The sequence below is a fragment of the Mytilus galloprovincialis genome, chromosome 4 (genome assembly GCF_965363235.1).
Source record: "Mytilus galloprovincialis chromosome 4, xbMytGall1.hap1.1, whole genome shotgun sequence".
Taxonomy (NCBI): Eukaryota; Metazoa; Mollusca; class Bivalvia; order Mytilida; family Mytilidae; genus Mytilus; species Mytilus galloprovincialis.
The window spans coordinates 9602338-9613318 of NC_134841.1; positions in this window are offsets into that span (position 1 = coordinate 9602338).

The window sequence follows — 10981 nt, forward strand, 5'->3', positions numbered from 1 at the left end:
CGCGAAAGTCCCAGAATACAATCGAAACATATCTTAAGGAGTACCATTACAAATTTTGGATATTTTAAAAAGACTCAAATTGACAAGAAAACTTCAAAGAACGATTTTTTATTCAATGCATCTTGCATGATATATGTGATCCTGAAAGGCATCTGGAGAACGATTTCCGAAAATATCAGATCACTCCAAGTCTATGGTGAGGTTCACGTTGATCAGACGTCAGCTTCAATTTATAGTTGTTTGTGTACTTTTTTGTCCTTAGGTTTTGTGCCATACCAGTTAATCTGAGATCAGACCTTAAAGAAACAATAATGTATGAAGACATTTTTATATTGTCATGATCGACTACTTCTGACAAAGCTTTGTCTTGTGTTATTATGAGTTGATGAGTTGAAAACTCGAACGTCCCCTCCCCGAAAAAAAAGGGTTTTTGCCTATCCTCTCCCTTCATAATTTAAACTTACATGTAGTCAAGTATAAGTTTATTTGATGTTCGATTAAAAATAAAACATTGACAAATATTTCGTTTTCCGGATACAAATGTTAAATGCATAAGGTAGTGGAAAAGAAAAAAGAGGGGATATACACAGTTACTTTTGCATAGGTACTATTTCTGTACTTTAAATATGCAGTACTGGAAATTTACTTGTAATATTTAGTACTATTTCTTTACTTTAAAATTATTGTAATATTTAGGTACTTGTATTTTCCAGTACTTTATTTGTACTCAAAATATTGGTACAAAAATGATACCAACAATGACCAGTATTCCATGTTTGAACATCATGATTTCATGAGATTTGAAAAAAGACAAACGTTCAAAATGCTGAAAATGTAACCGTGCAACCAAAAATATGTAGTACTTAAATTTCAAGTACAAATCAAGTACTGTAAAATACAGGTACTTAAATATTTCAAAAATTCGTAAGTAACACAATAGTACTGAATATTAAAAGTAGATTTCCAGTACTACAGATTTGTGGTATATAAATAGTACATAAATAGTACCTCTGCAAAAGTAGCTGTGTAATCAAGTGTGTAGGAACGTGAGTGGTAAAAATTCTATCGTCAATAAAAAAAAAAAAAAAAACAATTATATATCAAAGCTTTGTAATAACTGGAATCATTGTCTACTTTTTCAAGGTTAGAAGGGTAATTATTCCCGCTACATGTTACAAACTCAAAAAAGTTTCGACTTGAAAGGTGTGGCCGGTTACAATTACATATTTTTCATTTTATGTGCTCATTGTCGGTATAACAATAGTAGACTAAACTATTAAATAATTTCAAAAAGTTAAAAAGTATACTTCTAAACATTTAATAGAACTACGGTTCGATATTTTGAATATTTGTCTATCAAATTTCATGCAGTTTAAATTTAATCAATATCATTATATAAACCTAGTTTTTTTTCTTTAATGTTATGTCTCTCTTTGCCACACCCATGTCTCGATTTATTCTAAAAAGGTAGCTAATTAAAACAATAATTGCACAAAACACATGCTGACGTGGTACGAGCAATGATTGTCGTGACTTTCCTTTTATTCTGCTTTGAGGATGACAATGATATTACGTTACAGATTAGTAGGGATACAGATCTATAGCAACAAAATAGTTAAGGTTTTAAAACAGTGCTGACTTTATGTATTATTCGTGAAAGGCAGTTTGAATAAAGAAAGTAAATTCTGTTAAAGTAAGAAGTACATAAAGTTAAGATAAAAAGTATATACATGTATATTATACTCTGCTTAAATGGCGATGATAATGTACGTCGTTTGAACCAAGAGTATTCTTTCCTTTATTTGCCAGTAGAGCATAAAAGTAAATTGATTTTTTTTCAATTAATGTTCGGTTTATATATTTTTCTTTTAATAAAATCTTGTATTTTATAGTTTTTAGGGACAAATTACTTAACAACACTGACTCGTTCGTTACAAGTAGACAAATATAGAGGTCAAAACTGTTTCACATTTGGAAATCAGGACCATGTTGAACATGTATGTGACTTTAACATTAACTAACTATGAGAGTCCATTCAAAAAGATCAGGTGATCAACGTCTTTTGAAGCATGCTATGCTGTATTTTGCCCATGTTTAAAGAGTAACCTTTAATAGATGAAATCTAGTTTATGTGGTCTGTGGTTGATAGTTGTTTCAGTGTTAAACATACCACTCTTGTTTTCATTATGTCAACGCTTACAAAACTATCCATAAAGACAAATAAACTGACCTTTTTCAATGACTACATGCAGAGCGTAAATCAATATTAACAGTATTCTAACTTTGGACAGAATGTTTCGATTATGAAAATGTTTATGAGCGTTCAACCTTCACCATAACATTAGACAGTGGCGTAACAGTACAGCATGTCAACAAACGAAAACTCAGTAGAAAGTGTTTAACCCATCATAATGTTACCAAATACAAAATATTGACAAAGGGAAAAAATACACTCATCGTAGAGTACTCGCAGTTATCTTTAGAAAGCAATTGCTGTTGCTTCTGAACTACGAATTGTGTAATATAGGTATTGTATTCCTTTGTTTGATTACAATCACCTCAATTTTCATTAACAACATTTACAATATACAGAAAAGCCTTTACAGCTATTTCAATGTTAAAGTAATCAAAAGGCATCAAGTAGTTACTGTAGTCAAACATAAATCTACATGTATTTCACAAAGATTTAAACATGTTAAAGTTCTACATATCCTTTAACATGTAGGAACATGGCACACTTACAGGTGTTTATATATTTGACATATGTAAATAATGTAAAACAGATGTTAACCTACTATCATATATTATCATTGTAGAGGGTGTGAAGCTAAGCTTCGGGTTTTTAGTTTGGATTACAATGAGTTTGCTTAATAAGATGTTCTTATAAATAAGTGTAATACAATATTCTACTAGATTTCAAATCGTTTTTTAAGTGTGCTTATGTAAGATAAAAGTAGAACTATACAAACGCTTTGAGGGAAAACTAAAATCTACTATTTGGAATTTAATGCTTCATAATAATGATTATAAGGCTATAATATATCAGGTTACATCTATTAAATAATTGAATGTTCTGTTTTCAATGACTATTTCACACCTGCATGATGTTACTTCAACTATTTAGAAACAGTGTAAGATTACAATGAGGAGAGGTTTTTGTATCTATATTTCAACAGATAATTTCGCATATTTTACACTTAATCTGTAACTTCAGTTTCCACATTTGATACTTTATACGATTTAAAGTGCACAATACTTAAGATAATTTATTATTTGTTGGTGCATTATCTTTAGATAACGAACTAAAACTAGCTAAATGCTTTCTAAAATCTACTTGACAGTTCAACAAATTATTTTACATCATGAACATAGTCATTTAATTTGGTTGGCACTTTGACTGTTCTTCCAGATCTTGTCACGGGTGACTTAGATGGTTCAATACTTTCATTTTCCTCGGATGCAACGGTTTCACTGCGGTCTAGTGTTTGTGACTTGTTACAGACAGTTGAAGTTTTACGGACGGTTGAATTGTGATTGTTCTTGAAATGTTCATTATCAACTGTGTTTCCATTGTAAGCTGTTGGTCTTATATGCCTACGGTTTCTTCTGTAACGCCTGCCATCTGATGTTTGTACTACATAGGAGCGAGGAGTGTGGTGTTTTTGAATTATTTTTCCTGCTTTCCATTTTCCATCTGTGTACATTACAATAGAGTCTCCTTGTTTTAGCTGTTTCAATTCAGGTCCACAATGTTTATCATAGTTGGTTTTAGCTTTCTTTTGGCGAATTTCGAGTTTTTTGATAATTTCACTGTTGTTGACATTTTGTGGCATCAATAGCGGTAATGAAGTAGGTAGTGATGTTTTTAATCTCCTATTTAGGAACAATTGTGCTGGCGAAAGATCAATGTCCAACGGTGTGTTTCGATAGTCTAATAGAGCTTTGTGTGGATCCTTCGATTTCATAATTAGCTTCTTGATGGTTTGAACACTTCTTTCTGCTTGTCCGTTCGACTGAGCATAGTGTGGGCTGCTCGTTGTATGTTTAAATCCATATTCGGTAGCAAATCTTTTGAATTCTAATGAAGAAAACTGAGGACCATTGTCGGAAACTAATTCGTCAATATATCCAAATCTTGACATTAGTCCTTTTAAGTAATCAATGGTGTTTTTGCTAGTTTCATTGTCTAGTTTCATAACTTCTGGCCACTTTGAGTAGTAGTCTACTACTAATAGATAATGTTGTTTTTGGTATTCAAATAAGTCGGTAGCAACTTTTGACCAGGGTCTTTCCGGTATTTCTGGCATTAACATCGGTTCCTTTGCGTTTAGAGACTGATGTTGAGCGCAAAGTCCACATGCTTTAACTTTGTCCTCGATGTCTTGTCCCATGCCGATCCAGAATAGTACATCACGTGCACGGCTTTTGCACTTTACGATTCCAAGATGTGATTCGTGTATTTTGTCCAACATTTCATTTTGTAGCGCTTTTGGTACAATTGCTTTGTTTGACTTGTACAATAGTCCATCGATGACTGAAAGTTCATCACGGTAAGTCCAATATGGCCTCAAAGAGTGTATAAATTCAGATTTTTCATTTGGCCATCCATTAAATATGACATCTTGTAATTCCTGAAGGTGTTCATCATTTGCAGTTTCCTTCTGAAATTTAGCATACATTGCTGGTGCAATTGGCAAGTATGATATCAAATGAATGTCATTCACGTGTAAGTCTGGTACTAATACTTCCTTTGTTTCTTTTAGGAACGATCTACTGAGATGATCTGCTAGATACATCTCTTTGCCTGGTTTATAGTCAACTTTAAGATCATACTTTTCTAATGCTATTAAAAGTCTCTGTAATCTAGGCGGTGTTTGGTGAAGCGGTTTCAGGAAGATTGATTCTAGCGGTTTATGGTCTGTCTCTATTTGAACACGGCGACCATATACGTACTCATGGAATTTATTACATCCATAAACAATTGCAAGAGTTTCTTTCTCGATCTGTGGATATCGTTGTTGTGTTTGAGTAAGAGCACGTGAGGCATACGCAACTGGTTTCTGATTTTATATCAGTACAGCTCCAAGTCCTTTTGAACTAGCATCAACACTGAGTGTAAGCGGTTTGTTCGGATTGTAGTATTGCAGCAGTGGTGCATTTGTTGCCATTTCTTTTAACTTCTGAAAGCTAGTTTCTTGTTTTTCATCCCAGTGCCATGCTGTGTTTTTCTCTAAAAGTGTTCTTAACGGTGCACTGACTGTTGACATGTTTAGCATAAACTTGCCAAGATACTGAATAAAACCCATGAAGGTTTGTAGATCCTTGACGCACTCCGGTTTTGACATTTTATTAACGGCACGGATTTTTTCCGGGTCTGGTTTCACACCTTCACTTGTTAGACGGTGTCCAACGTATGTTACTTCCGGTTTGCTGATTTCGCATTTTCCGGCACTGAGTTTCAAGTTGTATTCTCGCGCTCTGTCCAGAACTTGTTTAAGACGCATATCATGTTCTTTTTGGTCTGATCCCCAAATAAGAATGTCGTCGATAATCGCTTCTGCTCCTTCAATGTCGGATACCATTTCAGACACAATTTTCTGGAATACTTCCGATGCTGAATTTATTCCGAAAGGTAAGCGAGCAAATCTATAACGTCCAAATGGTGTATTAAATGTGCATAGCTTTGAGCTAGGTTCGTCTAGTTGAATATGCCAAAATCCACTGGTGGCATCCAATTTACTAAAGACTTTAGCGTTCGGCATTTGCGATATAACTTCTTCTACTGTTTTTAACGGATAATGTTCACGTAAAATTGCCTTGATCAGATCACGTGGATCGATGCATATTCGAATTTTGCCGTTTGGTTTAATGACAGTAACCATTGAGTTGACCCATTGTGTAGGTTCTTGCTGTTTGAAGATTACACCAATGTCCTCCATACGATCAAGTTCAGCTTTGACTTTGTCTTTGATAGCTATGGGTATCTTACGCGGTGCGTGTACAACTGGTGCTACAGTTTTGTTGATACGTATCTTATGTGTTCCTGGTAGACATCCTAGGCCTGTGAATAAATCTCCATATTGGTGTTCCATATTTTTTGGTAAAAATTGTTTTGTCGTTTCTTGCGGATTGCTTGTTTGAGTGATTGAATGTATGCGCTTTAGGAGTTTCATGGCTTCGCATGTTTTTGCACCTATTACAGATTGTACATTACGGTCTACAATGTGAAATTTCACAGCATGATCTTGGCATTTATAACTACACCTAAGATTAATTACTCCAACAGTGTCAATGATGTGTCCTGAGTATGAACGTAGTGGCGATACCTGTTTAGTAATGATAGGATGCGAACAAATGGTTTTCAGTTTGTTTAGGGAAAGTACGTTGCACTTTGCACCTGTGTCTAGCTGAAAGTTAACTGGTACGTCGTTGACGTTGATTGTTTCGGTCCATTCGTCGGTATTTAATTCTTGATTATCAATTGTTGCTACAAAAAGTTCATCATCATTAGATTCACTGCATATGTCTAAAGTGTGCATTTTCTTTGATGATTTGTTTGATGACAGACAGACGGACGCAAAGTGGTTGTATTTATGGCATTTGTTGCACTGTTTCCCGAATGCAGGACATTTTCTACGCTCATGTTTACCTCCACAGTTTTTACATTTGTTTGCGAAATTGGGTGATTGCCCCTTGTTATTTTGAGGTGGTCCCCTTTGTGGTGTGTATTGCTTGCCATACTTTTTACCTGATGATCTTGATCCTTGTTTGTTTAACATGTTAATTGTTTTATCTTCGCTTTCCATAGTTTTAAGTTGAGCCTTTGAAAGTTCATATGTTCTAGCGAAATTTATAGCCTTTTCTAACGAGAGTTCGGACCCTTCAGTGATACATTTCTCCCGAACTTTGTGGTCTTTAGTTCCAAAAACAATGGCATCACGTACCATTTCCTCCGGCGTCGCATATCCACAATCTTTAACCAATATTTTGAGGTCTGTGAGATATTCTTCGAAAGTGTCAATTTCTTTTTGTACACGGCTCAAAAATTTGTATCGTGAATAAATCTTATTCGATTTAGGGCGGACGTGTTTTTCAAAGTTCTGATAGTGCACATCAAGTTTCTTTTTATCGTCCTCCGAAAGATCCCAGGTCGAGTATATGTCCCTTCCTTTATTGCCGATCCATATCATTAGATAGTTACATTTTTGTGCTTCAGCAGTTTTGGCTAGAGGTCCCGCGAACCAGAATTCTGTGTGTTGTTGGAAAGATTTCCAAGCGGTCACTAGGTCCGTCGCTTCCCAGTCCATTTTGGGGTGTGATCCTGATAGTGCATCCATGATTATGATAATTTAGGTAGCTGGATTGTTCTTGCAACTTTTCGGATTGCTTTCATCTACGGATGGCTTAATTTCATGATGATGAGCGGTGGTTCAATCTGACACCATGTTGAATAACTATGAGGATGACATATTGACAATAACAAGATATTTTATTAACCTTCTATACAGGAGAGTATTATAATATATAACAATAATGTCCGGATCGTATCCGGTTAAGATATGTCAATATTACGGTATGTGACAGTTACGATATAAGGAACACATCCGATATCATCTGTGAAACGGTTACTAGTATTCCATAACGGTCAACCAACTCGTAATGCCAATCGTAAAATTCAGGTATAAATTGGTCAGTGCGTATACAGGTTAATCTGAACAACATAGCAAAGGCGATTAAGCTTGCCTTGCAGCATCCCGCCTACAAAATTCCCATATTACTTGTTGTCTGGAACCTCACCCCTATGCGTTTTTTCAATGCTTACCATAGCTAGACTTCAGTAATTTACGGTTTTTCTTCTCTTTTGCTTCAAAAAAATTTAAGTCAAGATTAAGTCTTACTTTTCACGAGAAAGATATCGGGTACGGATAGTTGAGCAGAAATTGTTCACCATTCCGAACACCCGAGTTCAACCAATTAGTTCGGCTAGGTTTAATTTGATCAATCTTTACTTTTCTTAACTTTTGTTGCGAGTTAGTATTTTTGTCCAGCAGGTAACGTTTTGATCAACAGTTATGTTCTTTCTCGGAGTTTTCTGCTTTCAACTGGTAGAAAAACTTAGTATATTCGCAATTAAAAATTAGATTTCTGAATAAGATAAGATAAGATAAGAAATTTATTAATCTAATCAAGAACCCATAAAGGGCATCATTTTACAACACAATATGATTGGAAAAAACAAAACAGAAAACTAATACATACTTTAACGTTATGAACAGGATCAGAGCCTAACACAACATGTGTTTTATATAACTATTATATTAAATCTTATAACAATAAAATACTAAATTACTTCATATATTTTGTTTACATCTGGATCTTATTTCTAACCCTTTAATAATGTAATTTCCTAGGCACATGAGAGTTGGTAAATGCTCATTTGTGAACAGCCAGAAATATTTCTTATCATTAGGTAGTTCTTTAAAATTAGTACAAAAAGTTATAACTTTATCATATAATAATTTCCTCTGTTCATCATATAATGGACAATTTACTGTAAAATGGGTCTCATCTTCAATAGAATTTGATCCATGTGATAAGCAATGATGACATAGACGTTGAGTTCTCTCTATGTATTTTTTATTATATCTATCTTTCTCAATTTTAAGATCATGAGCACTTATTCTCATTTTACATATAGCTCTTCTTATACTAAAATCTTTAATTGATAAATAGGCCTCCTTTACATGAACTACGTTTGTCATTTCGGGGCCTTTTATAGATGACTATGCGGTATGGGCTTAGTTCATTGTTGAAGGTCTCACGGTGACCTTTAGTTGTTAATTTCTGTGTCATTTTTCAATTGGCTTCTTTTGAAGAATCATTTCATTGGCAGTCAAAAATGACAGCTATGGGCGTGTACAACCACACTCTTGGCAAGATATTTATGGATTCGTTTTTTTATTGTCCACTTTTTTCAAACTGTTTTCTTCGCACTGACAGTGTATTGCTCTAATTTAAAGTTTGGTATTATGAAAGAATGATACGCGCTTGTTACTAATAAAATTTATGAGTAATTGAGCGATTTTTCTTATTTTATTCAAGTTTTTTTTATGGATTTTTAGAATCTGTTAACTGCAGCGAGTTAATATTGGAATCTTTTACTATATCTGTTTGTATCTTTTAAGTTAGTCTAGCTCTTATATCTTAATGTGAAAAGGACTTTGAAGCACGTGTTATCTTTTCGCCTTTGTCCGGTGATATTGGATACGAGCTACTGCCAAGTCAATCTAAATCTTTATAAGTTATAGCAATTGCCTTCTAACAGCACACATATTACAAGGAAACTAGGAAGAGTAAAATCAGAATGAAGTCCGTGTTCATGATTAATATGGCTTCATGAGAATATGTAACTTGCAATTGGGAGCTATTATTATTATTATTTTCAAAATCTACTACACATCTCCTTCCAATTACACATTTTATGGAAAATATATAGCTAAAAGCTAAATGAATGCACGACAATCGTTTTTCAAACTTTTCTAAAAACGTCTGGACCAAGATATGAATCGATAAAGTTTAAGCGTCTAATTTTAATCATATCAAGATATCAATCAAATTTACAGTAAAACTTTGAATTGGTAAGATACATACAATGTATATAAATCAAAAGGCGTGTATCACAGAGATTTCTGTGCATTCAGCGCCAGCTTGAGTTACCTCTCTTTGTGTATTGATTTCGTCCGTAAAATCTCGAGACAAAAGAAAATGGTAACCGTTTTAAGAATATGAATTTTCCAGATCCATCATTTATTTGGACCTACGGTATTCAGGTGTGTAACTATATGTCTTTTATCAATCAGATGCATTTAATCTAGTCCATACTATATTTGAGTTCATATACGGTCATTTTGTTTAAATATACGACTAGAAGAAACTTTTAATGACAATGGAGGTAAGTGTGAAAATAAACGTGCATTTTTGTCGTTTTCAATAGTTATAACTTATAAGATAATTATCACACAAATCAAGAACGAATGCAAAAGCAAAACAAAACGTTCATAAATCTACTGGCATGACTGTATTTGAATTGTATTCTGTTCTTGTATAGCTGTAAATTATTTGTGTAGGCCCATTCTAGTATCTTGTTATTTACATGTAACGTAAGAATGACTCAACGGTCAGGAAAGAGGTAGGCATATTGTAAAAAGGAAAATTATAGATTAAGAACCGTTCGATATGGCAAGCCGTTTTACTATTTATTCGAATTTCAAGATATCTCCTATAATATATAAGATATCTCATGTAATATATAAGATATCTCCTTTAAAATATAAGATATCTTATATAATTTCATTTCTATAAGCTATCTCATATATTATATAAGATATCTTTAATGTTATATGAGATATCTTTAATGTTATATAAGATATCTTTAATGTAAGATATCTCATAAAGTTTATATGATATCTTATATACTTTATAAGATATCTTCTAAAGTTTATAAGATATCTTATAAAGTATATGAGCTATCTTATATAACATTAAAGATATCTCATATAACATTAACGATATCTTATATAATATATGAGATAGCTTATAAAAACTATCTTATGAACAATTCTTATATAAGATATCTTATATAATTTATAAGATATCTTATATAGTTTATGAGATATCTTGAAGCAAGAATAAATAGCATAAATAATAGAATAAATGTCATAGTTCTATGTATAGGGAATAAAGAAAAAAGCGAAGAGGATAGGTGCTGAAATCAAACATTGTTTTCCTTAGTTTAAAGCCTACTATATGTTTATATAATGCAAAAGAGAAAGCATCCTTTAAATGTATCATTATATTACAATTTAATTAGTCGAATTTAGAGTTGATTGTCACAATATATATCATTTACCTATTAAACCTTGTTGTCGAAAACTATATAAATATAATTTACATGATTTATATACGAGTGTTGACGACAATC